Consider the following 24,293-nt stretch of genomic DNA (forward strand, 5'->3'; position numbering starts at 1 on the left):
TTAGCTTAATAATAAAATTCCCAGATTGCAGTTTTATAGGTCTCTTTGGAATTTGCATAAGTACATGTACTCTCCTTATGCTTTGTTCTTTTTTGCGAGCTTTTTGCCCTGCATTCTGGCTCTATTTCTTTATAAATATGTAGAGTCCCCACAGTAAGTGGACTAGCCTTTTGCTTTTGCCCTTGAGGTAGGTGGGACATGTAGGTGATAGACAAATTCTGTCCGTGTGTTCATTTCATGAGGCATTGGCAACAATCAGCCAGGATTAGCAAGATGACTTGAAGTCCTGGAGCCAATCATGAGTGATTGATAAATGATATGGTATAATTTGTTAAGAAGATTTAGAATGGAGGGTGGGAGGCAGGCAGAGATGTCCCCAAAGGGATTGGTGCAGTGATCTGGGCGACATTAATCTCCTCATGAGTATTTCTGTTAAAATGTTAGTTTTGACAGGCCGTGTCAGAACCCCAGGAAGTCCTGACTGATAGGCACCAGCTTAGGTGGCTTCTGGAGCTACTCTTTGTAATAGCCCATGCGATGTCATCTCTGGCACTATTCACAAGATAAAATAAATGCGGGCTTCCCATCTATTTGATATTTGTTAAAAAAAAAACTCTTCTGTTTTACAGTTAGTATTCAAGTTTAATTCATTTTCTTCTATAAAGCCCATCAAATGGGCTCTTATTTATACATTTTTGGAATATAAACTCAATTGTACAACCTGGTTTAAGGAAAGACTCAAAAGCTCTAAGAGTTTTAAGTCTAGAAAGTACGCTGTATAGAAGATCGGGGTAGGAGGTTTTGTGACTTGTATCCACTATGGAATCAAAAGAACTGAGAGTAGAATCCTGGAGTCCTAATTGTAGCCCAGGCTTTTCTGCTACAGACCTGGAGGGAATGGCTGTGTGTCTGCAGAGGCGGCCATGTTGCCTTGTTTCACTATCAAGGCTCGGTGTGTTAGAACATTATGCTAGTTGAACCCAGCTCAAGGATTTGACAACTGTGTGCACCAGGTGCCTTGGGGTTGTTTCTTGGTTGCTGCCACAGTTGCCATGGGGAGGATTAGTAGGGAGTTGGTGATAAAAGAGGAATGAGGAGGGGGGCTCGATTTGGACCCATCTGAACATGTGAAAAGACGTAGATGTTAAAATGATGGTGAGGCTCTTTTAGATAATGATTGAAGATTTACTTGTGAAAGAAAACTCAGGATATTAATTTATTTCTGTGATGATCTCCTCTTTCATACTTTGTGCCGTTTAGTTGCTGTGAAAGCCAGTGCTAATAATTTGGAATAAAACTGTATTTTCTGGCATTATTGCAGATAATTATTTAACACTGGTTGACTACCTAGTGTGTGCCGGTTTTAGAGTGTTGATGACAGGTGAAACATTCCGCTTAATAAATGGCTTATTTCTGTATGGAAGAGCTGCTGATTTTCAAAGAGTTGTGAATCTAAAACAACATGGAATCTTTTTAAGTCACTCTTTTTAATTCAAAAGATGTCAGGATCTTACAGTAGCAAGTCATTAGCATGAGCATAAATAATTGTAGTTCAGAAGTATGATGTGTCAGATATTAGGAACTTCTTGTTAATAAAATCACAAATAAAAAGATGTTCTATTTAGGAAGATAATAAAGACATGGATAATTTATTTCCTTTTATGAGATTTTAGTATTGTTAGTACAGAAGAATAACATATCCTATTATCCTATTAGCAAAGTATGAAGGTATCCTTGTGTTTCTTATGAAATAAAAAGAAAACACGAGACTTGTTTTAGATTGCAAAGCGTGGCAATGCCTAGAAAATACTCCGTTGGCTTTGTTAGTGCTGTACATTCATTTCAAACCAGAAAGCAATTGACTATTCTTCAGCATGTCACTTATCTCAACAGAAGTGGGACCGTCCAAAGCTGGAGTTATTATCACTATGATTAGTTTGTTAATGACCATTGTGTTTGCTTGGATTCTGCTAGTTTCACATCTGTGCCATATGTCCAAAAGCTTTTCCTGAAAATGTGCAGTTTTAGTTCTTCCATTTTGCTCGGTTTCATGTGCTTTGCCTAATGAATGAGGAACATATTGGTGTGTCTTGGTACACCATGGGCACTCACCTGTGAATCACTGGTGAATCACTCAGCCTTAGGTACAGCTTCTAGAGATGACAGAAGGTTTTCCTGCAAGGAGGAAACTTGAAGCCCATCCAATGGGAAGGAGCTTTGCTTCCCAGAGGACATTTGTCCATGTCTGGAGACAGTTTTGGTCCTTCCAACTTGGTGTGAAAGAGATGGGAATGATGTCTAGTGGGGTAAAAGGCCATAGATGAGCTGAACATCCAATTATTTGGCTGCAAACGCGGTGAATGTTGTGATTGAGGAAGCTTGCTGTAGCACAGCCTCCTGGATTGGGAGTAGTGACATGGCTTATCCAGTGTCCTGGGGCTTTGTTTCTGCCAAGGAACCCATGTCTCTCTTTTTTTCTCCCAGAAACCTTTTTTTTTTTTAACGATTGATTTATTTATTTGAAAGTCAGAGTTACACAGAGAAAGAGAGGGAGAGGGAGAGAGAGAGAGAGAGAGAGAGAGAAAGTCTTCCATTCACTGGTTCACTCCCCAATTGACTGCAATGGCTGGAGCTGTGCTGATCTGAAGCCAGGAGCCAGGAGCTTCTTCTGGGTCTCCCATGGGGGTGCAGGGGCCCAAGGACTTGGGCCATCCTCCACTGCTTTCCCAGGCCATCGCAGAGAGCAGCCGGGACTTGAACCGGCGCCCATATTGGATGCTGGCGCTGCAGGTGGCAGTGTTACCCACTACGCCACAGTGCCAGCCCTCAGAAACCTTTTATTTAAGGAATATAAACTTCATGCTTTTCAAATTTCAACTTTAGGAACATAGTGATTTTTCCCACTGTACCCGCCCTCCCACCCCTCTTCCTTCTCCCTCTCCTATTCTCATTCTTATTTTTTACTTAGATCTGTTTTCAATTAACTTTATACAATACGATTAACTCTATACTAAGTAAAGAGTTCAACAAATTGTATGAAAAGTAAAAAACAACTGAAGGAACCCATGTCTCTTAATGCGTAGACCAAGATTCTATTCATCACCCCCAGTTTCTGTTGTGAAGATTCCTGTTCCCAGTTTAGAAAGATAATACATATTTGGAGGTGTAAAATTTAGGCAACATAGAGGAACATGAAGGGACTTCAAAAACTTCATGGAAAGTGAACACTTGCAGATGTAAAGGAAAGGAAAATACCCACCCGGTCCCAACACCCAGAAGCACTTCCTTTCATATGCTGGTGGACCTGCGTCTAGTGCCTTCTTCCCGCTTTCATCCAAACATGGGTTAGACCTCATCGTTTTGGACAAAACGGCTGGACAACCCATACAGGGAGTCTTCAAAAAGTTCATTAAAATGCACATTATAAAAAAAACACACTTCTGTGTGGATGGCAGATTTGCACCAAAATAAACTGATCTTGGAGTTTGTTTCATGAACTTTTGGAGGTACACACCCCTCAAAAATGTGTCCTTTGCTTAATTGGCAGAGACCCATGAGGGACTTCTTAAACCCATGTCTAGGGAAGGATGCTGACACCCATGTCCATGGATGCCTCTTGCATGTAATGACCATGTCCCGTGCATTCATCCGAGCCTCACATGGGCTCTGGAGCCTCTCAGAAGGATGACAAACAGTGAAGAGATCTGGAACTCTGTGTTGTTCTTTTTCATGGCTGTATATTTTTCTGTTATTTTATTGTGATCCTAAAATACCCGAACGTTAAAAGAGATTGCAGGTTTCCTTGTGATGCATGCATGCTTGGTTACCCAAGACATATTGAAGAGGCCCTCCAGTTCTTTTTTTAGAAATTGGTGTCTAGTTTAAGCTTTTAAGTAGCTGGAGAGTGCTCAGTATTTTCTATGGTGGGATGTTTAATGGAGGCCACCCAAAGAACAAATTGTGGGGTGAATTCCTTTCTGCACATATCAGTGAGTGCAACCAATCACCAAGGCCGCATTTAAATCACTTGGCAGCTCTTGCAGTAGCCGCCAGATGATAATGTAAACATCTGTTACCTTATCTCTGCTTTCAGAACTGATTATGCAACCTGCTTCACAGCAGACACACAGCTTCCTTCATCTGTATTTCCGGATTAATTCCTTCTCAACTCTTTTTGTGTCTCTTTCTGTCTCTGTCTCTCTCTTGCTCTCTCTCTCTCTCACACACACACACACAAACACACACACACACAAATATCCATGGATACAAATCAAAAGAGCCATAAAACTGGTTACCATGGGCGCTGCCCTCCTAGGACAAACCCTTCTGTCTCGCTCTGTCCAGCTCTTAGCCAGCTGTAGGGGCTGCTCAGGGGCCAAAGAGCTCCATGGCCCAAGCTGCAGCCTGGCTGGGAGTCTGTCCCTGGACACCCATCTCAACCTCTTTGTGTGTTCAATTTTCTCTCACCCCAAAGCTTAGGAACTGATGTCTAGTTGAGGAGGTTTAGGAAACTCATTGGTTAACATTTAAACATCCCCCATAAGGCCTAGGAGTATCTGCTGGCAGGGGTGGGCATTTAAGTGGAACTACCTTACAGAGCAAATGTGTCTGCGGACTTGTCAGTTTTAGATAAAGGGATGTGTATTAATTATTTGCCTTGTTGAGCTTTCAAAAAATTATAGTAGCCACAGTAGCTGTGCCCTTTTTTAAAAAGATTTATTTATTTATTTATTTGAAAGTCAGAGTTATACAGAGAGAGGAGAGGAAGAGAGATAGAGAGGAAGTCTTTCATTCCTGGTTCACTCCTCAGTTGGCCACAATAGCTGGAGCTTTGCCCATCCGAAGCTAGGAGCCAGAAGCCAGGAGCTTCTTTCGGGTCTCCCACATGAGTGCAAGGGCCCAAGGACTTGGGCCATCTTCTACTGCTTTCCCAGGCCATAGCAGAGGGCTGAATTAGAAATGGAGCAGTCAGGACTCCAACGGGCACCCATATGGGATGCCGGCACTACAGGCAGTGGCTTACCTGCTACACCGCAGTGCCAGCCCCAGCTGTGTTTTTTTGAATAAAGATTTGCTTAGTATTGCACAAAGGTTTGTTATTAGCTTTGATAAAATACAAATATCAAAATTTACCATTTTAATTTTTTTAAAAAATTTATTTGAGAGACAGAGAGAGAGAGAGAGAGAGAGGTATTTCCTATCCACCGGTTCACTCCCCAAATGTCTACAGTGGCTGGGGCTGGGGCTGGGGCTGGGGCTGGGCCAGGCCAGTGCAAGGAGGCTGAAGCTTCATCAGGGTCTCCCTTTTGGGTGGGAATTTTCCAAGACCTTGGGCCACCATCTGCTGGCCTCCCAGGTGCATTAGCAGGAATCTGGACTGGAAGCAGAACAGCTGGGACTCGAACCAGCACTCTGACACGGATGCCAGCATCACAAGTGGCACCTTAACCTACTGCACCACAGCACAGCCTCCCCTTCCCCATTTTAATCCTAAGTGCACATTTCAGTAGCGTTAAGCCCATTGACAAAGCTGGGCTGTCATCACCACCATCAGTCCACAGAACTCTGTACGAAACTGCAGCTGGGTACCCATTAAACATAAATTCGGTCTTCCCCCTCCTCCTATCTCCTGGAAACTGCTGTTCAGCTCTCTGTCTTCCTGAATTTCATTACTCTGGGTGCCCGATGTAAGTGGAACCATGCAATATTTGTCTTTTTGTGACTGTCTGATTTCACTTAGTGTCATGCCTTCCAGGTTCCATGTTGTAGTATGCATCTGAATTCCTTCCTTTTGTATGACTCAGTAATACCCTGCTGTATGGATAGACCATGTTTTGGTTGTCCTTTGTCCATTGATGGACACTTGGGTTGTTTCCCCCTTTTGGCTATTGCAAATCATGCTGCTATGAATGTGGATGTGCAAGTGTCTGTTTGAGTCCCTGTTGTCAGTTCTTTTGGGTGAGCACCCAGAAGTGGAGTTGTTGGGTTATATGACAATTCTGTGTTTAATTTTTTTGAGGAACCACCGTACTATTTTCCATAGTAGCTGATTAATTTAACTGTACCAAGCATGTTCTCTCTCTCTTTTATTTTTTTAAGGAATTGAGAGAGAGAGAGAGAGAGAGAGAGAGAGGAGATCTTTTGCTCAAATGGTGGCAATAACCAGAGCTGGACCAGGCTGAAACCCGGAGTCAGGAACTTGATCTGGGTCTCTCAAATGGGTGGCAGGAACTCAAGTACCTGAGCCATCATTCGTTGGGTCCCAGTGCATTAGCAGGAAGCAAGATCAGAATTGGAGTGGTCAGGACTTGAACTGGCCCTCTGGTATGGGATACAGGTATCCCAGTTGGTGGCTTAACCCACTGTTGCCATGTCTGCCCATGCCCTGAGCATGTCTGTACTTATTTAACCTTCTTCAGAGTCCTACAAGGTCAACACAGTCATCACCTCCCTCTGTTCAGGAGCAAAGTGAAACATACAGACAGAAAGCCGCACCAGCGGTTTGTGGCAGAGCCATGGTTCGAACCCAGGTAGTGTGATCCAGAGCCAAAATTCTTAGTAGATCCTCCATTGTGAGAAGCTCACAATCCTCTTCCCAGTACATAGAGGAATTTGGTTGAGATTCTTGTGCGTCAGATGTTTAATATGAAGAAATTGAAATAAGAAGAGACTGGTGATCTGCTCTGTGCCTATTTAGGCTGTTAATATTAGTGCTGCCTCAAGCCCTTTGGGCAGTTCAGTATCACAGGTGCATGTTATTTTTAATTGCAGTGACCATTTTTGTTCCTCACCGAGGGTGGGGGCGGTGATGGGGTGGGACAGGATGAGGAAGTAATCAGGATCCAGATAAGCCCTGGGTGGCATCTGAGTACTGATTGCATTTTTGCTTTGCTGAGGACATGGGCTGCTTCTCACCAAAACCACAGCTTGATGAGTTTGTTGCAGGGGAAGGCACATGTAGTCACTTTATAGAATTAACCATTGATCAGCTTTGTGGTGCTGGCGTCCTTTATAAGCACTCCATGTTTATTCATTATTGTGATTACACAGTGGAAGCAGTTCTGCTGGATGTGATGAAGACATTGAAAGACACTTGAAATTAACAGGTTGCCCAAAGGAGTGTCTGCCAGGGTGTTCTAATGTGATTCTATAGACCTGGAAAGAAGTCTCTACCTGGGGAGGGGCGGTGGGGGATTCCAGCAGGAATCCTGTGTTGCCTGCAAGGTGTCTTTGTTATCGACAGAGGAAATGGCTGTGATTAGAACACATCCGCGTTGTGCTCTTCAAGGGTGCGTTGGGGGAGGAGAGAACAGGGTGCTGATGCCACCCAGACTGGGAGCAGTAAGCTCTGCCCTGGGTCGGGGCCACCACTCTCCTGGTTTACCCTTAGGTGATAGTACAGCAGGTGCTGGTGTTCTTGATAGCAGGGGAAAAGTCAGGAGTCAGCTCGTCCTGATGTGTACACGAACAGAGCGCGCCCGTGATCCCAGGGAGCGTTAATCAGGAAAGGAAAACATGGCTCAGGGCTGCCGTGAAGGTCACCCTGAGAAAAAGCACTGGCGAGATTCCTCGAAAACTGTTTCTTCAAGACATTTTGATTTTGAATTTACTCCCTTCACATTTACAAAAGACTCAGGATCCCAAGTGTAAACTCAGCTTCTGGTTTGATGTGCAAATATTTTTGAACTGCAGCGTAAATAGATGTGAACTTACAAGCCGTCTGCTACATGGATGTAGGAGTTTTCTCAACCTCACTTACTTAGCAGTAAGTAAGGAGGGGAGGTGACTATAGGGTTTATGCTTATTGCAACATTGTTTGAATCCTCTGCAAATTCTGGATTTTGTTGGCTTTTTAAAATCTGCTTCATATTATCAGTGTTGTTTGGTATACCAGTCCACAAATTATGGTACTATTGCTTTTATATTTTTTATTTTTAAGATTTATTTTTTATTTTGAAAGAGTTACAGAGAGAGGAGGAGGAGGAGAGAGCGACAGCGAGAGCGAGTAAGAGTGCTTCCCTTTGCAGGTTCACTCTCCAGATGGCCTCAACAGCTGGGATGGGCCAAGCCGAAGCCAGAAGCAGGGAGCCTCCTCTGGATCTCCCATGTGGGTACAGGAGCCCAAGCACTTGGGCCAACTTCCACTGCTTTCCCAGGCCACCAGCAGGGGAGTGGATTGGAAGTGGAGCAGCCTGGACCAAACTGATGCTCACATGGGACGGAGGCACCACAGGCAGTGGCTTAACCTAATATACTACAACACCAGCCTCTGCTATTCTTTTCTAAAAAAGTAATTTTATCTATTTGAAAGGAGAGAGTGGGGGTGGGGGGGGAGTGTGAGAGAGAGAGAATGAGAGACCAACCGTCTTCCATCTGGACTTCACGCCCCAAATGCCTGCATCAGCTGGGGCTGGGCCAGGCTGAAGCCATGAGCCAGGAACTCCATCCAGGTCTTCCACATCAGTGGCTGGGACACAAATACTTGAACCATCACCTGCCCCTTCTGAGAGGTGCCTTGGCAGGAAGCCGAGTCATTCCTTGAACCTAGACACTCTGATATGGGATGTGGGCATCTCAAGCAGCATCTTAACAGCTTAACCACTATGCCAAGTGCCTGGAGCTTTCATTTTTAGCATTGTCTTTTAGACCAGTGCATGATAGTCACAGAGAGGACTTGCAGAAACAGAGGCCCCCCCCCCCCCCCCCCCCCGAGTTTCTGATTCGCTGTGTCTGAGATAGAGCCTGAGGATTTGCATTTCCAACAGGCTCCTGCGGGGTGCTGATGCTACCCTAGCCTGGGAGCACACTTTGCATAACACCTTCTCAGTTCATTTGTCACAGTTAAAAAACGCTCTTGCGGAGATTTTCATAAAACAAGGTTGTTTTGATTAGACGGGGAGTTTCTCATTTTGGAATACACTGATAATCTTTGCTAAATAGTGTGATGCTGGAGATTGATTTGAATTGCTGAACCCAAAGTACAAATTGGATGTTAGTTGGGTCCGTATTATAAATGAGAAACTGCTTTTGATGATTTCTCCAAGCTTCTATGAGCGCATAGGATGCATTTTCTATAGTGGAGGACTTATGTCAGATAAGGACCGTATAGTTGTTTGAGTTGAATGTGGGGGCAGTTTCGCTGCAGGCGGCACAGCCCCAGCCCTTTGCTGACTTCTGTCATCCTGCTGATGTCTAGATTAATGGGGTGGACGGTGTCTGTGGCCCCTCTTCTGTTCTTTTGAGTCTGATTTAAATTGTAATCAGATTGGCAGGTGACACACAGGAATTCCTCTTTTGTTCCTGTGTAGTTGAGACTGAGCAGATGTTAAAAGCTGATGTGGATTTTATGGTTTTGTCTGATCTGGGAATAACTGAAGATTTAGTCAGGACAGAAGATGGACTTGCAGATAGTTATAGGGCTTGGAGAAGTATTTTTTTTTTAAGATTTATTTATTTATTTGAAAGGTAGAGAAAGAGGGGAAGAGAGAGAGAGAAAGTGAAAGAGAAATTGTCCATCAGTAAATCGTTCTGCAAATGCCTGCAACAGCCAGTTCCATCTGGAACTCCCCTGTGAGTGGCAGGGGCCGAAGGACTTGGGTCATCCCTGGCATATCAGCAGGAAGGTGGGTGCAAGTGGAGCGCCGGGACTCAGCTGGGAGCAGCTCTTATGTGGAATGCTGCCTTGCAAATGGCAGCTTAACTGACTGCAGCACAACACTGGCCCTGCTTGGGGAGTTCTTGCACAGGTGCCTGCTGGTTGCTTTCTCTGGCCACTTGTAGGAACCATGATCTTCTGTGTTTGCTTCAAGGAAAAGCCCTCGGTGGATTTTACTTTGTGTTGTATATATATAATGTTTTTTTTTTTTTTTTAAATGAGAAGTCTGGAAACCAAACTGTCTCCTGGCTAAGAAAACACATGTAAAGATCCTGACTTTTTGAAGAAAATATGTGTAATCATCTTTAATAATTAGGGTTTTTAGAGTCAGGCATTAGTTGTGATTATGATACATTTGGAACAACTGCATACCTTAGGAGAATACCTGGGTTTGAGTCTTGGCTCTGTTTTTTTTTTTTTTTTCCTTAAGATTTATTTATTTGACAGAGCAACAAAGAGACAGACAGAGACAGAGACAGAGACGGATAGAGACTTCTTCCATCCACTGGTTCACTCCCCAAGTGGCTGAAACAGCCAGGGTTGGGCCAGGTTGAAGGCAGGATCCAGAGACTCTATCCTGGTCTCCTGCTTGGGTGGCAGGGACCCAAGCACTTGGGCATCTTCTGCTGCTTTCCCAGGCACATTAGCAGGAGGCTGGACTGAAGCAGAGCAGCCAGGACATACTCTGTATTCTTTTATAGATGCCTGCAATGCAAGTGGCAGCTTAACCAGCTGAACCACAATGCTGCCCCTTTGGTCCTGCTTCTGATTCAAGCTTCCTGTTAATGCACACCCCGAGAGGCATCAGAGGATGGCCCAAGTGTTCTGTTCTTTGCCACTTATGTGGGAGACCTGGATTGAGTTCTGGGCTCCTGACACATTGGCAAGGTTGTTGCAGGCATTTAAAAGAGAGTGAACCATCTGATTTCTCCCTCTCTCTGACTTTCAAATAAATAAATAAATTTTAAAAATTAAAATTGGATTTTATGAGATTTCTTAGAGGTAGTATGTGTTATAGAACTGTGAATGTTGGCAGGATGGCTGTGACAGCTCAGCAGAGTGAGGGGGCTGGGTTGGAGCCACTTAAGCCCCTCTGTCTCCAGAGCTGTGCTTTAATTACGGAGCTGGCTGTGGCTCCGAGTTCCCATCTCATAGGCAGCTGCGTGTTGTGTGCGACTGGTTTTGTACTAACATTTCTGTGGGTCCCATCCGTCACTGTTGTCCCTCCATCAGTTTGCACTTCGGTCATCTCTGCCCGACTGTCAGGATGCAATCGTCCTCCTCCCTGGCTGCCTGCCCTGTGCCCTCTGTCCCTGTGCAGGGCTCCACCGAGACAGCGGAAAGATGAGCCTTCCAAGTTGAGTGGCAGAGCAGGGCACAGCTGGAAATGGCTTCTACAGAAGACTGAACACTGCAAGCATCCAAACAACTGAATTGGTTTTTCAAGAACAAATAGCCACTTCCAGAAAACCATGGCATTGGATTGTTGAGCACGCTGCGTGTCTTTGGTATTCTCGCCCGCCAAGAGTGGCTGGTTGGTGATGTTACAGCACCTGCTGGGTCACGTGGACAATGATGCCAGGTCATACAGGGCCACAGGGAGTTGGTGACACTCCCATAGTGATCATGGAAGCTGTAGAAAAGTAAAAGGAAAGTGAGAAAAAAATAAAAAGTAAAAATCACCTTGAACTTTTTTTTTTAAAGATTTATTTATTTTACTTGAAAGTCAGAGTTACACAGAGAGAGAAGGAGAGGCAGAGAGAGAGAGTTCTTCCATCTGTTGGTTTACTCCCCAATTGGCTGCAATGGCTGGAGCTGTGCTGATCCAAAGTCAGGAGCCAAGAGCTTCTTCCAGGTCTCCTACGTGGGTGCAGGGGCCCAAGTACTTGGGCCATTCTCTACTGCTTTTCCAGGCCACAGCAGAGAGATGGATTGGAAGTGGAGAAGCTGGGACTAGAACTGGTACCCATATGGGATAATGGCACTGCAGGTGGTGGCCTTACCCGCTACGCCACAGCACCGGCCCCGCCTTGAACTTTCTCTAGAAGGCATCTCTATTGCTCCTTCCCCAAACACTGTAAAGAGTTTGGCTTGTACCCTTCTGCACATATTTGAAATACATGACGCACAGTATATCTCAAAGACACACCAGCGTGGAAAGGAAGCCTGGGCTGGTGGTGACCTGCTGGATTCTATTTGAAGTTGACTTGGCAGTGCTAACTAATCACTAAGCAGCAGAAGTAGGAAGCCTATTTGACATTTCACTTGCACACTGAGAGTTATTTTTACACTTTTCTGTTCACATTATTTGAACTCAGTATCTTTATTAAATATAGTGTTATGTGTGCATTTTCTACTTTATTAGTATCATACTATGCATATGTTTCTACAGTTTCCATTTTTCACCTAACTGTTGTCTTTGGGATCCATCCACGTGGATACACACATAGCTGCACATACTGTTCCCCTGTGACTTTTTTTTTTTTTAATAGATACAGAGAGAAAGGTCTTCCTGCCATTGGTTCATCCTCCAAATGGCCGCCACAGCCAGAGCTATGCCGATCCAAAGCCAGGAGCCAGGTGCCTCCTCCTGGTCCCGATGTGGGTGTAGGGGCCCAAGCACTTAGGCCATCTTCCACTGCCCTCCTGGGCCACAGCAGAGAGCTGGACTGGAAGAGGAGCAACCGGGACTAGAACCGGTGCCCATATGGGATGCTGGCGCCGCAGGCGGAGGATTAACCAAGTGAGCCATGGCACCGCCCCTCCCCCTGTGACTTCTACTACATTTTATTTAGTGGTTCCCTTACAGATGGGCATTCAGATTTTTCTCATTTTTTTCCCCCTTTACAAAGAGTATTATGGGGACATTCTCCTAGAAAGTCACATGTGATGTTAACTGACATAGTTGTCCAGTGTAGAGGCCTTTCATAATCGCACTTCTCTTTGTACCCTGGGCTGGTGTTTTCCTGGGGTAGAAAGGAACAACCAGGCCAGAGGGTATTACAGAGCACCAAGTTGCTTGGGAGTGTGTCTGAACAATGTGGAGACTGCAGCAAGTCTCCTTTGTTCTCTTAAAATTAAGGGATATAAACTCTAGAGCAGGTTAGGACCGGGACAGTATAGAAACAAATCTATCACTAAGTATTATCTCTCGGAGTCAGTGCTGTGGTACAGCAGGTGAAGCTGTCACCCGTGGGCTGGCATCCCACATGGGTGCTGGTTCAAGTCTCGGCTGCTCTGTTCTAATCCAGCTCCCTGCTGATGTGTCTAGGAAATCAGCTAAAGACAGCCCAAAGCCTTGGCCCCTGCACCCAAGTGGAAGATCCAGAGGACACTCCTGGCTCCAGATTGGCCCACCTGCAGCCATTGTGGCCATTTGGGGAGTGAACCGCAGATGGAAGATAACTTTCACTCTCTCTCTCCTCCCCTGTAACTTTACGTTTCAAATAAATAAATCTTTTAGAAAAGTATAATCTCGTAAGCTCTATGTGTTCCATTAGAATTTTATGTGATGATGGAAATGTTCTAAAATCTGTTGTATCCACCACGACAGCCTGTAAGCCACATTCCGCTAAGTAAGCAGTTGAAATGTGGCCTTTGGGACTCTGGAACTGAAGTGTAAGGAATTTTGCTTTAAGTTTAAATAGCTGTGTATGTACAGTGGCTACCTTGTTGGACAATGCAAGTAGGAAGTGTGCACCACCAGAGGATGTGTCGTTATCCTATTTTATTACAGTCCTGAAATGTTTAAGAAAGTGATGCCTGCAGTGCTGGGGTCTGGTCTGTTTTGTTCAGTTAGAGGCCCTGGAAAATAGGGAAATAAATAAGTGAGTGAAGACAAGATGATGTAATGGAGGTTTGCCATTTCTCCTCCTCGTTGAGAGACTCCTATCTGCTCTGCTCTGGCTGGGGCCCTCTGACAGGGGGCTGCACAGTCCTACTGGGCCAGTTCTTTGCAAAGTGAATTGATGGCTATGTAAATCCAGCCATTAACCTTAAACACCACAGACAGCTCCTTGGGTGCTGCAGTTTGCTTGTCCTTGAAAATGCTGGTTGATAGATGCCAAGGTATTTGAAAAAAATTATCGCTCCTACCTGGTTGAAGCAGTGGGCCTGCTAGGTGTGAGTACAGGTTGAGTATCTGTAATATTTAGGATCAGAAGTGCTTCAGATTATGGATTTTTTCCTCCCTGGATTTCGGAATCTTTGTATATACTTAGGGATGAGATTCAAGTCTAATTACAAAAGTAATTTTATTTTTTTATTAAATTTTATTTATTTATCTAAGAGGAAGAGTTACAGTGAGTGAGAGGGAGTGACAGAAAGAATGGTCTTCCATCTGCTGGTTCACTCCCCAAATGGCCGCAATGGCCGGAGCTGTGCTGATCCGAACCCAGGAGCCAGGAGCTTCTCCTGGGTCTCCCAAATGGGTACAGGGGCCCAGGGACTTGGGCCATCTTCTACTGCTTTCCCAGGCCATAGCAGAGAGCTGGATTGGAAGAGGAGTACCCGGGACTAGAACTGGCACCCATATGGGATGCTGGTACTGGAGGCAGAAGATGAACCTACTGTGCCATGGTGCTGGCCCCAACAAAACTAATTTTAAAAGATAAGACACACCACACACACACACACACACACACACATACAGAGAGAGAGAGAGAGAGAGAGAGAGAGAGAGAGAGAGAAATAGATGGTACATATGTTGGTTCATTCCTGAAATGCTTGCAAAACCCTGGGCTGGGTGAGGCTGAAGCCAGCAGCTGGGAACTCCATTTAGGTCTCTCACATCAATGGTAAGAATCCCAAGAACTTGAACCATTATCTGAAGCCTTCCAGGGTGTGTATCAGTAGGAAGCTGGATTAGAAGCAGAGGCAGGATTACATACCAGGCATGCCAACATGGGATACAGGCATCCCAAGCAGTGGTTTAAAACAGTGCAACACACTTACCCAAACACAAAGCTCATTTGTTTTACATACACCTTCTACATATATCCTGAGGGTAACTTTTTAAAATTTATTTAAGAGGTAGAGCCATTGACAGTGAGAGGGAGAGAAGAGGTAGAGCCATTGACAGTGAGAGGGAGAGACAGAGGTCTTCCATTCATTGGTTCACTCCCCAAATGGCCACAGTGGCTGGAGCTGAGCTGATCCAAAGCCAGGAGCCAGGAGCTTCTTCCAGGTCTCCCATGTTGGTATAGGGGCCCAAGCACTCAGGCCATTTTCCACTGCCTTCCCAGGCCATAGCAGAGAGCTGGATCAGAAGAGGAGCAGTTGGGACACTAACTGGCACCCATAGGGGATACCAGTGCTGCAGGCAGATACTTAACCTTCTACACCACAGTGCCAGTCCCTCCCGAGGGTAATTTTATACAGGATTTTTTAGTGTGCATCTGTTTTGACTGTGACCTGTCACACAAGGTCAGTTGTGGAATTTTTCTGTTTGTGGCATTATACTGATGCTCAGAAAGTTTCAGATTAGGGATGCACAACCTGTTCTTGGCACGGATTTGGAATTCCACTCCTCAGAGGAATGTTTTAAAAATTTACTCTTGGCATATAGGGAATTGGACCATGCATATTTATATGCATCTTTGTGTTATTTTAATTAATGTCTTTCTACCTATCTATGAGAGAGAGAGAGAGAGAGCGAGCGAGTGAGCACTCTCATCCTCTGATGTACTCCTCAAATACCTTCCGTGGTCACAGCTGGGCTAGGCGGAAGCATGACTCTGGGAACTCAATCCAGGTTTCCAATGTGGGTGGCAGGGACCCAGTGACATGAGCCATCCCCTCTGCCTTCCAGGGTACACATTATGGCAGGAAGCTGGAATTAGAAGTAGAGCCAGGACTTGAATCCATTTCCTCTGGTCTGGGATGTAGGCATCTTAACCACTAAGCCAAAACTTGCCCACATACTTTTTTAAAAAAGGACACAAATTGAGTTCTAACTTGAAAGTGCTGGTGAAAGGGAGTTTGTGGAAAACTTGATTTTAAAGCATATGGAGTCTTATAAATCTGGAATTTTGTATATATTTTCTAATTAGGCATACCTTGCAATTAAAACAGTATCTTCTCTTTCTCATCTTGAAAACATATTTAGAAGTGGATTGAGTTGGAAGACAGAGATGGAAGATAGCTAAGATGGCAATTGACCATGTTGCAAATCCACCTGGTTGTTGGAAAAGCAGAGATTGTATTAGTGGTAGGATGCAAAGTAACAGGTGCCAGGAGACTGATTGTCTTTGCAGGATCATCTGCGACATTCCCGTGTACACTACTGCATCACACTGTTTGTTTCTCAATGCACCAAAATCACTCCTTCTCCAGTGGCCTTGTGCTTGATGGTCCTTTTCTTGCTATGTGGAATATGAATACTTTGAGTTTTTTAAAACCTTTTTTTTTTTTTTTTGGGTGGACTGGATTTTTCTCATTCTTTAAAAGTCTCAAATGTTGTCTGTTAAGAGAGGTTCTTGAATGCACATGTCTCTTTATCTACTTGGAGCAACAGTGGTGTGACTTTATAATGTCAGTGGGAGTGCAGTTGATGACTGTGAAAATGCTTGGAAAACCACAGTGTAAGCACATATTGTCCCTGCTGCTGAAGACTGACCAGAAACTATGGTGTCTTCTGCCAACCTGTAGCAGTCATCCTTAAGGCTGGGTATCAAAGTGATAACTCCAGGCGCTGAATTCCGAGCTTATGCTTCTGTGGTCCCGTGTGATCTCAGGTCGAGACCATCACTGGGGTGTACTTTCAGGCTTCTACTGTGACACATCAAGATAGGCTCTGGTTCTGCTCCTGGTTAAATAGAAACACATGTTTAACTGAAAACTCAGGCCATAGGACTACTGCTGTGCTATGTAAGGGCGTCTAGCATCTGTTTATGTCTGGTATCTGTTACTATGGTAACTGGATGAGGAGAACCCTACTACTGCATGTCCAGTCCGAGAAGGAAGACGTCTAGAGGGGAATGTTGCCTTCCTGGATGCCGGAGTGGAAGCTTTTGGGAAGCTCTTTGAGGTGGTGGAGGGGATCATATTGGAGAATGGACATTCATTCCACTTGTTTAATTGTTGGTGGTCCATTTATACAAAATGGCTGTACACAAGGGAGGGTTGTGGAAGAGATGCTGTTTGCCTACATTCCATTCACGCTTCCATTTCCTCCTACTGAAGCCCCTGTTTTCAGCCAGGCTCAGCTGCAGAGGGTCAGGACTGAGTCTCAGAGCCTTTTTCCGCTACCGCGACCATGGGAGACACTGCAGAAGGGTTGGTATTTCTAGCAAGTCTTCTAAAATCGAGGGGTGGAGCTCTTTCTGGATCTTCCTCCTTTCCACATTCTGAAATATGATGTAATAGTTGATGCTCCAACAGCTTTTTTTTTTTTTTTGATAGGCAGAGTGGACAGTGAGAGAGAGAGACAGAGAGAAAGGTCTTCCTTTGCCGTTGGTTCACCCTCCAATGGCCACCGCGGCCGGCGCGCTGCGGCAGGCGCACCGTGCTGATCCGATGGCAGGAGCCAGGTACTTATCCTGGTCTCCCATGGGGTGCAGGGCCCAAGTACTTGGGCCATCCTCCACTGCCTTCCTGGCCACAGCAGAGAGCTGGCCTGGAAGAGGGGCAACCGGGACAGAATCCGGTGCCCTGACTGGGACAAGAACCCGGTGTGCCGGCGCCGCTAGGCGGAGGATTAGCCTAGTGAGCCGCGGCGCCGGCCTATGCTCCAAGAGCCTTTGCGGACTGTAAAGGGACCTTGACCATGAGAGTCAGATGGGAAGAAGGCAGATCTGGAAAGACAGAAGTAGCTGGAGACCTACTGATTCTTTGGAGCCCAAGCACCTGCCTGCTGCCTGAGATAATTTTTGTAAAATAACAAGTTGTTTGGTCTTGAAGCCTGCATTTTCTGGACCATTACTGCATGTACTGGGATAAAATTATCCAGGCAGAATGTTGTGATAAACAAGGTTGTTATCCTTAATAAGATAATGTGACTGTTATATATAAATATAGAGCATTCTAGAATATTCTTTCAGGTTCTGTTTTGGTAAAACCTGAGTAATGGAAAAAGAAACTATACAGCAGAATTGGAGTCAGAGGGGTGGCTCCTACCCAGATCCTGAGAGCCATTTCTGAGGAGGGTCAGGTGGAGATGCTCAGTGGTTTGGGGCCAGAAATGAAGAAAACTGCCAAGGCTATTAAAAACCATCAGAGAATTCTGCAAATGGCCAATATTGAAGTTAGTTACAACTCATTCTCAAATAAATTGGAGTCTGATCCGTTTGATGTGTTTTGACAGGAAATGTATATTTACTGCTTGAAATGATTCCAACTGCTGAGCTGTGAACCGCCGTGTTTCATAAATGATTAACACGAGATGGAGGCAGAAAGAAACTCACACCTTTTCTGAAACAGCATTCCACAAGCAAGAATTTCTCACAATTGCAAGGTATTTACCCTATTTCCAAAAGCACACATTCACCCTAGTAGGGTTTGAACTCGTCTGTCAGACATAGTTATTGCTTTTGCAGAGAACAGAAATAGTCACTTACAGTTGAAGGAGATGAGCGGATAAATTCAGCATATCTTGGTCAATTCAATATTTATTGAATAGGAATAGAAATTTCTCTTACATGTTTTTCCTTTTTCATATATAAATCTTAAAAGCTGGTGCAGCACAAGGTATAGGGGGCTGGCTACACTTCTTAATTCTGTATAAGTCTCATATTCAATGAACTTTCAAGTAAGGGAGATTTAGCAACAGTTGAGATAAGAGGAGGACATTTCCGTGTGAAGGAAGTAAACCTATCAGAAGCTCAGAAGTGTGCAAATCCGTCTCCCACCATGATGCTGAGTTAAGCTTTCTTCCCAGCCAATTAGTAGCCCATTATTTTCTCTGGTATGTTCCCAGCAAGAGTCCTAAATGTTTACACTTGAAGTGTGTTATGATAAAGACTCAAAACATAGACAAGCACCCTACAGAAAAAAACGCACAATTTTACCATGTGGTACAGGCAACAGGGAGAGGCAGCATCCCACCAGGGTGACACACAGCTTGTAAGTTACCGAACTTGAACTCCTTTACGCCTCTCTGTGTCTGAGAATGTCTTTCAAGTGTTCATCAGCTCAGTGACAGATCCTCTCTCCAAAATTATCTCCATCCTGTGAGACCACACGCTCGAGAGAGGGTGAGGGAGGACAAAAAGCAGTGGACACGGAATGCCAGCAGCCCACAATCAGAGCTGGCATTAGAATCTAGAGTGAGAATTGGAACCCAGGCGTCGCCATGACGCTAAGGAAAACAAGCCAGGGCTTCCTCAGCCTTTCCCTGCCCCTCCAGCACATCTCCCCCTCTTCCGGAACCCTTTGCTGGCCCCTGTGCCAGGGCTGCCTCCCCTGAGCCCCCTTTCTGTTCCTTGATGGCTGCTAGTGTTTGGCAACAACTCCCAGCCACGGGGCGTGAAAGGAGGCACAGCTGGGCAGCCTTCATCAAACTGGCTGTGAAGTCACTCACCTGGGCTGAAACCGTGGCTTCCTCTGCGCAGCCTCGGGCAGGCAGTGGCCGCTGTTACAGGAATCCTCATCTGTAAAGCAGACAGAATACCCGATCGGAATTAGATGGAGAGTGCCTGTGTGACCCCTGGCACCGCGCCTCGCACAGAGCAAGTTTTTGTTAGATCTCAGCAGCCATTGTGTTTATTACTGATGTTGGCTGTCACTGTTCCAGGCAAGTGTAATTAGGGCTGTTTAAATGAATGCATTGTTAAAAGGCTTCCCGTGTGGTTTTCCAAATAACCCCAAAGACTTGATCTGTGCTGTAGTGACGTACTTTGGCTGGGGAGATATTTTTAGGACAGAGTTCCCTCACCCAGGGCCTTCAGGCACACCCCTCTCAGCAGCCTCCTCGGGTTCAGTCCCCTAGGTAAATGCCTTGCACCCCCGAAATACGATCTACAGGTGCTTTAGCATCCACCGGGTGGAAAGGTGAAAGAATTCATTTTTTTTTCCTTTCGATTTTGTTGCTTTCCATGGTTTTCTGAAGTCCCATAGAGAGTATTCTTAGGGCTTTGCAATTTTCAGGCTATCACAGAAGGAAAACCGAGTTTGATCTCCTGGGGCTTAAAAGAACCGTTCCAAATGTGGGAGCACTTGAACAGGAGCCAGTGGCACCTTGGGCCTGCCGGTTTGCAGCTAAACCCGTTATTAATTCTCTTTGAATGCAGCGGCACACACAGCTAAGTAGGAGTTGATTAACGGCGCGCTGCTCGCTGGCTCATCTGGTCCCAAATACTTTGAAAAATCCAGCAAGATGGGGGAGGGTAGAGGAGATGAGGGGTGTTCATTTGGCAGGAAAAATCTCCAATATGGGGCTGCTTCTCCCGTTTCCCATGCATGCTGCTGTTTTGCATTTAATTAGTGGCTAGTAGTTAAGTCCAGTTTGTAACATTCTGGTTGCTTCCTTGAGCTTTGGCAGCCTTTTAATCATGGCTTCCTCCCCCCTTCCCCTACGCCCCCCTCAAACCCTCTCTCTTTTTGATGTACTCCGACGCACGCAAGTGAGAAGACCCAGATTAGATGCGCCTGGTAATCGTGGAAGGGAGAGTTGGGTTTTCAGGGCTTTCCTGTTGTTTCATGATTAAAAAGGCCCCAGCAGGTGTAGAAAAAGCAAGATCGTCTCGGATACCCTTTAGGAACGGGCTTCTCTCGAAGGTCCTGAAAGTGGGAAACAGACCACGAGTGGTGGATGGTGTCAGGTGAAAGATGGAATCAAGGTGTGCAGAATATTCCTGGAGCCTGGACCCGCAGCAGGCAGGGGAGAGAGACTCTGTGGATGAGACATTGATCCGAAGCGTCTCCCGGGAGTGGGGGAGTCGGTGGCTTGGAGGTGAGGTGCAGAGAATTGCAATGATTTCACAGCGCTCTGGCTGATGAGCTGACTCGAGCCCAGGCATGGGTAAGAACGCATTATAGCTAATAAGGGCTTTGAGACACGGCAGCTGCCGACACCACATCCTGGCTGGCCAGCACCCTACTCAGGAAGTTTGGTGCTGTGCTGGCTGTGTGTCTTTTTATGACATGCTGAGAGAGATGAAGCAGTCTTCCCTTCCTAGCCCCGCCTGGCTCACCCAACTTCTACAGGTGAACTTGTATGATTGGGTCTCCCCTCCTTACTGGGTCTCTGGTTTCTTTTTAAGCCACACCGTAACTGGTGGTGTCCAGCATGTGAAAGCTTTTTTTATTTTTAGGTATTTATTTGAAAGGCAGAGTTACAGAGGCAGACAGAGAGAAGAGAGAGAGAAAGAAAGAGAGAGGGAGAGAGAGGTCTTCCATCCGCTGGTTCCCTTTCAGATGGCTGCAATGGCCGGAGCTGTGCCAATTGTAAGCCAGGAGCCAGGAGCTTCGTCCTGGTCTCCCATGCAGGTGCAGGGGTTCAAGGACCTGGGCCATCTTCTACTGCTTTATTAGGCCATAGCAGAGAGCTGGATGTCAAGTGGAGCAGTCAGAACTCGAACTGGTGCCCATATGGGATTTCGGCACTGCAGGCGGTGGCCCCACATGGAAGCTTTTGAAATATTTGTTGAAGTAATTATTGGTTTGTGGGATTCTGAAATGCTGGAGGTATGGTCAGTTCCAGCTTTTGTGTGGGGGAGCTGTCTGTCCCAAGTTCTGCTTTTCCATCTTCCACACAGAGTGGATCATATTCCCAACCTGGGGGTCAGAGGGGGTGGGGTTGGGGAGGAAGGTCTTTGTTTCCCTCGCCATCAAAATACACAGGGAACGTCAGTCTGCATTAAGAGAACACTGGATTCTCATTGCACAGCACCTGTTTATGGTCAGTGTTTTGTGTTTGTCTTGTGAGAAGATGAAGAGGAGACATGAGGGCAAGCTGTTAAGAAATCTCCAAAATCAGGCTTCTCTGGGAAAAAAATGGATTAGGGAGGATTAATCTTTACAGTGCATTTTATCGACTGGCCTGGCATAATTGCTCCCCTCTCACACATCAGCAGCGTGTGTGCTTTCAACAGTGAGCAGTTGGATGCGAACAGTGCCCTTAACATGTTTGGGGGCTACAGTTACTGAAATTCAAATTCAGCAGAAGCCAGAGAGAGACCGAGTTTGATCCTCTTTTGGGGAATGCAACATTAAAATGAACTCCTATTTCAGGGAAAATCTGTTATCACCTCTCTTTTTTAACCTGCTTAGTAGTTTCGTAGGAGGTCAGAGTTGATATTTATCAAACAATTAACTCCCAAGCATTGTGTGTCAGTCTTTGAGCGATATTTTAAAAAGACAAGCCTTGTGAGGTCGATGCAGAGGAATCTGCACGTGGGAATTGGTGCTGAATTGAGTGTGTCAAAGGAAAATGATACATAGTCAGAGTTGCCCTCTGCAAAATCCCATAGGTTATTTTTGTATATAGCCCTATAGGAGGATGTTTACCCCTCAAGTTGGGAGAATTGCTGAGCTAGTTTATAGGAAGGAACAAAAGGAACATCTACATGCAGAAGTCAGAGAATTCAAATTTGTTGAATAAATGAATGTTGAATGAATTCTGTTTCTAACTATCAAAGTTCTATGGAGCTGGTGATGGCTTGCGAATTCTTAAGTGTTTCTCTGGCTTGAAGGGTTGGCTCCTTTCTCTTTTAATCTTAAGCCTCTGTAGCCTAAATCTATCGTGCCAGATTTGTTGTTGTGAGGTTTAAATACCACTTCTAGACAGCCCGGACCCCAGTTACGTCCTGAAGTGAGTTTGCCTGTTTGGCGTGCCCATGCTGAGTGCACTGTTGAATCGGTGGCCTCGTGTTACAGAGGACAAGCTGGAGTGCTCTAAGTGGCTTGCTCAGGCCACTGTCACAGACAGTCACTCAGGTGGCCTCCCATGACCCGCACATCCTAGAGCTCACCCTTTGGCGTAATCCCCTTTACTTGGGTGCAGGTGGAATCTGACTGGCTTCTAGCCAATAGAATGGGACAGAGATGACAGGCTGTCACGGCTGTGACTGTGTTACATGGTGTAGCACTGTTTTACTCATGGACCGGCTCTGGACACTGTCTTTGACGGCCTGAGAAAGGACGTGGACATATAGGAAAGTCCAAGGTCTTCCTCCAGCTAGAGCCGGCCCAAAGCCCGGAAGTTCTCAGCCCTACAGCTGCAAGGATGAAGGATTGAATGTACCAGTAACCCTGGGGGTGGAGAAGTCTTCCTCAGCTGAGCCCCTGATGGGACCCTGGCCCTGGTTGGTACCTTGGTTATGGTTTCAAGAGACCCTCAGGAGAGCGCCCGGCTAAGCCACACCCAGGCTTCCCACGCAAAGAAACCATGAGATAATAAATGTGTATTGTTTGAAGTCACTAAGTTGGTGTAGTCGGTTCTGAAGCCATGGGTAAGTGATACAGCTGTGTAAAGAGTGACTGCTAGAAACTGAGCTTGGAATATAGCAGAACTAGCCTGTGTGTAGATTCGAGAGACATTCTGCTATCCATATCTGCTGTTCCACATCCACGGGTTCACACAAAAGTGGACCGTGCTTTTTTTTTTTTTTTTAAATACTGTTTTAATTTATTTGAAAGAGAGAGACAAACAGAGCTTCTGTCTGCTGGTTCTCTCCCCAAATGGCTGCAACAGCTGGAGCTGGGCCAGTCCAAAGATAGGTACTTCTTCCTGGTCTCACATATGGGTGCTGGAGCCCAAGGACTTGAGTGATCCTCTGCTGCTTTCCCAGGTACACCAGCAGGGAGCTGGATCAGAAGCAGAACAGCTGGGACTGGAATTGGCACCCATATGATAGACAGGTGGTGGGTTGACCTGTTAAGCCACAGCACCGGCCCTAGATTGAACTATTTTGAAAAGTAGTAGTACTTTTTTTTTTTTTGAAAATAGTAGTACTGAGCATACACATACTTTTTTTTTCTTCCTATGATTCCCTAGACAATACAGTATAACATCTATTCATATGGCATTTCTGTCATATGAGGAGTTGTAGGTCATCCAGAGAGATTTAAAGTTTATGAGGGGATTACATTGTCTACATGCAGATTCTGTATCATTATCTATCAGGGATTTGGGCATCCACAGACTTGGGTATCTGTGAGGCTCCTGGAATCAGGCCATTTGGAGACTGAGGGAATGACTGTGTACTTTCATGAATGAAACATAAGTTGAAGGTCAAGTTTTTAATGGTCATATTATGTTACTTACTTGGCACTTGAAGTCAAGACATCTACAAACAGTTCTTCTTCCCATGGAAATCAGTGTCTCTTGCCTGGTGCTTCTGCACCTGTTGGAAGACTCACCCTTCGTATTTCACATTCCCCTGCAGTGAATTTCATCCTGCTAACTTTCCAATAAGGTGATCAATTCTATTATTATTTTTTTAATCCCACGTCTGACTTTTCAGAACAGTTACTGTTCTTTGTTACTTCAAGTCATCCCCAGATTTAAATGGAATGAAGGTATTATTGGCGTCCAAGTTTCTGTTAAGATGAATAGGGGGGGGCCTGTGCTGTGGTGCAGTGGGTTAACGCCCTGGCCTGAAGCGCTGGCATCCCATATGGCGCCGGTTCTAGTCCTGGCTGCTCCCCTTCCGATCCAGCTCTCTGCTACGGCCTGGGAAAGCAGTAGAAGATGGCCCAA

General features: G+C 45.5%; 1 protein-coding gene across 48 annotated transcripts in view; it reads left to right on the top strand.

Moving 5' to 3' along the window:
• TAFA4 (TAFA chemokine like family member 4) overlaps window positions 1-24,293 on the top strand; it is a 259,031-nt gene that overhangs the window by 42,630 nt on the left and 192,108 nt on the right. For 30 of the 48 annotated variants that reach the window (XM_089305943.1, XM_089305944.1, XM_089305942.1 and 27 more), the window contains one exon: window positions 17,958-18,107. The exons of 13 other annotated variants lie outside the window; for them this stretch is intronic. The gene's annotated coding sequence lies outside the window, so the exon portion shown is untranslated. Of the gene's footprint in view, window positions 1-8,027; window positions 8,658-10,976; window positions 11,312-17,957; window positions 18,108-19,438; window positions 20,431-20,618; window positions 20,798-24,293 lie in introns of those variants that run through there. 5 more of the 48 variants (XR_016214668.1, XR_016214669.1, XR_016214672.1 and 2 more) reach the window with 5 other exon arrangements.

The sequence above is a fragment of the Oryctolagus cuniculus genome, chromosome 10, assembly GCF_051225735.1.
Source record: "Oryctolagus cuniculus isolate XC-2025 breed Fujian yellow rabbit chromosome 10, ASM5122573v1, whole genome shotgun sequence".
Classification (NCBI taxonomy): domain Eukaryota; kingdom Metazoa; phylum Chordata; class Mammalia; order Lagomorpha; family Leporidae; genus Oryctolagus; species Oryctolagus cuniculus.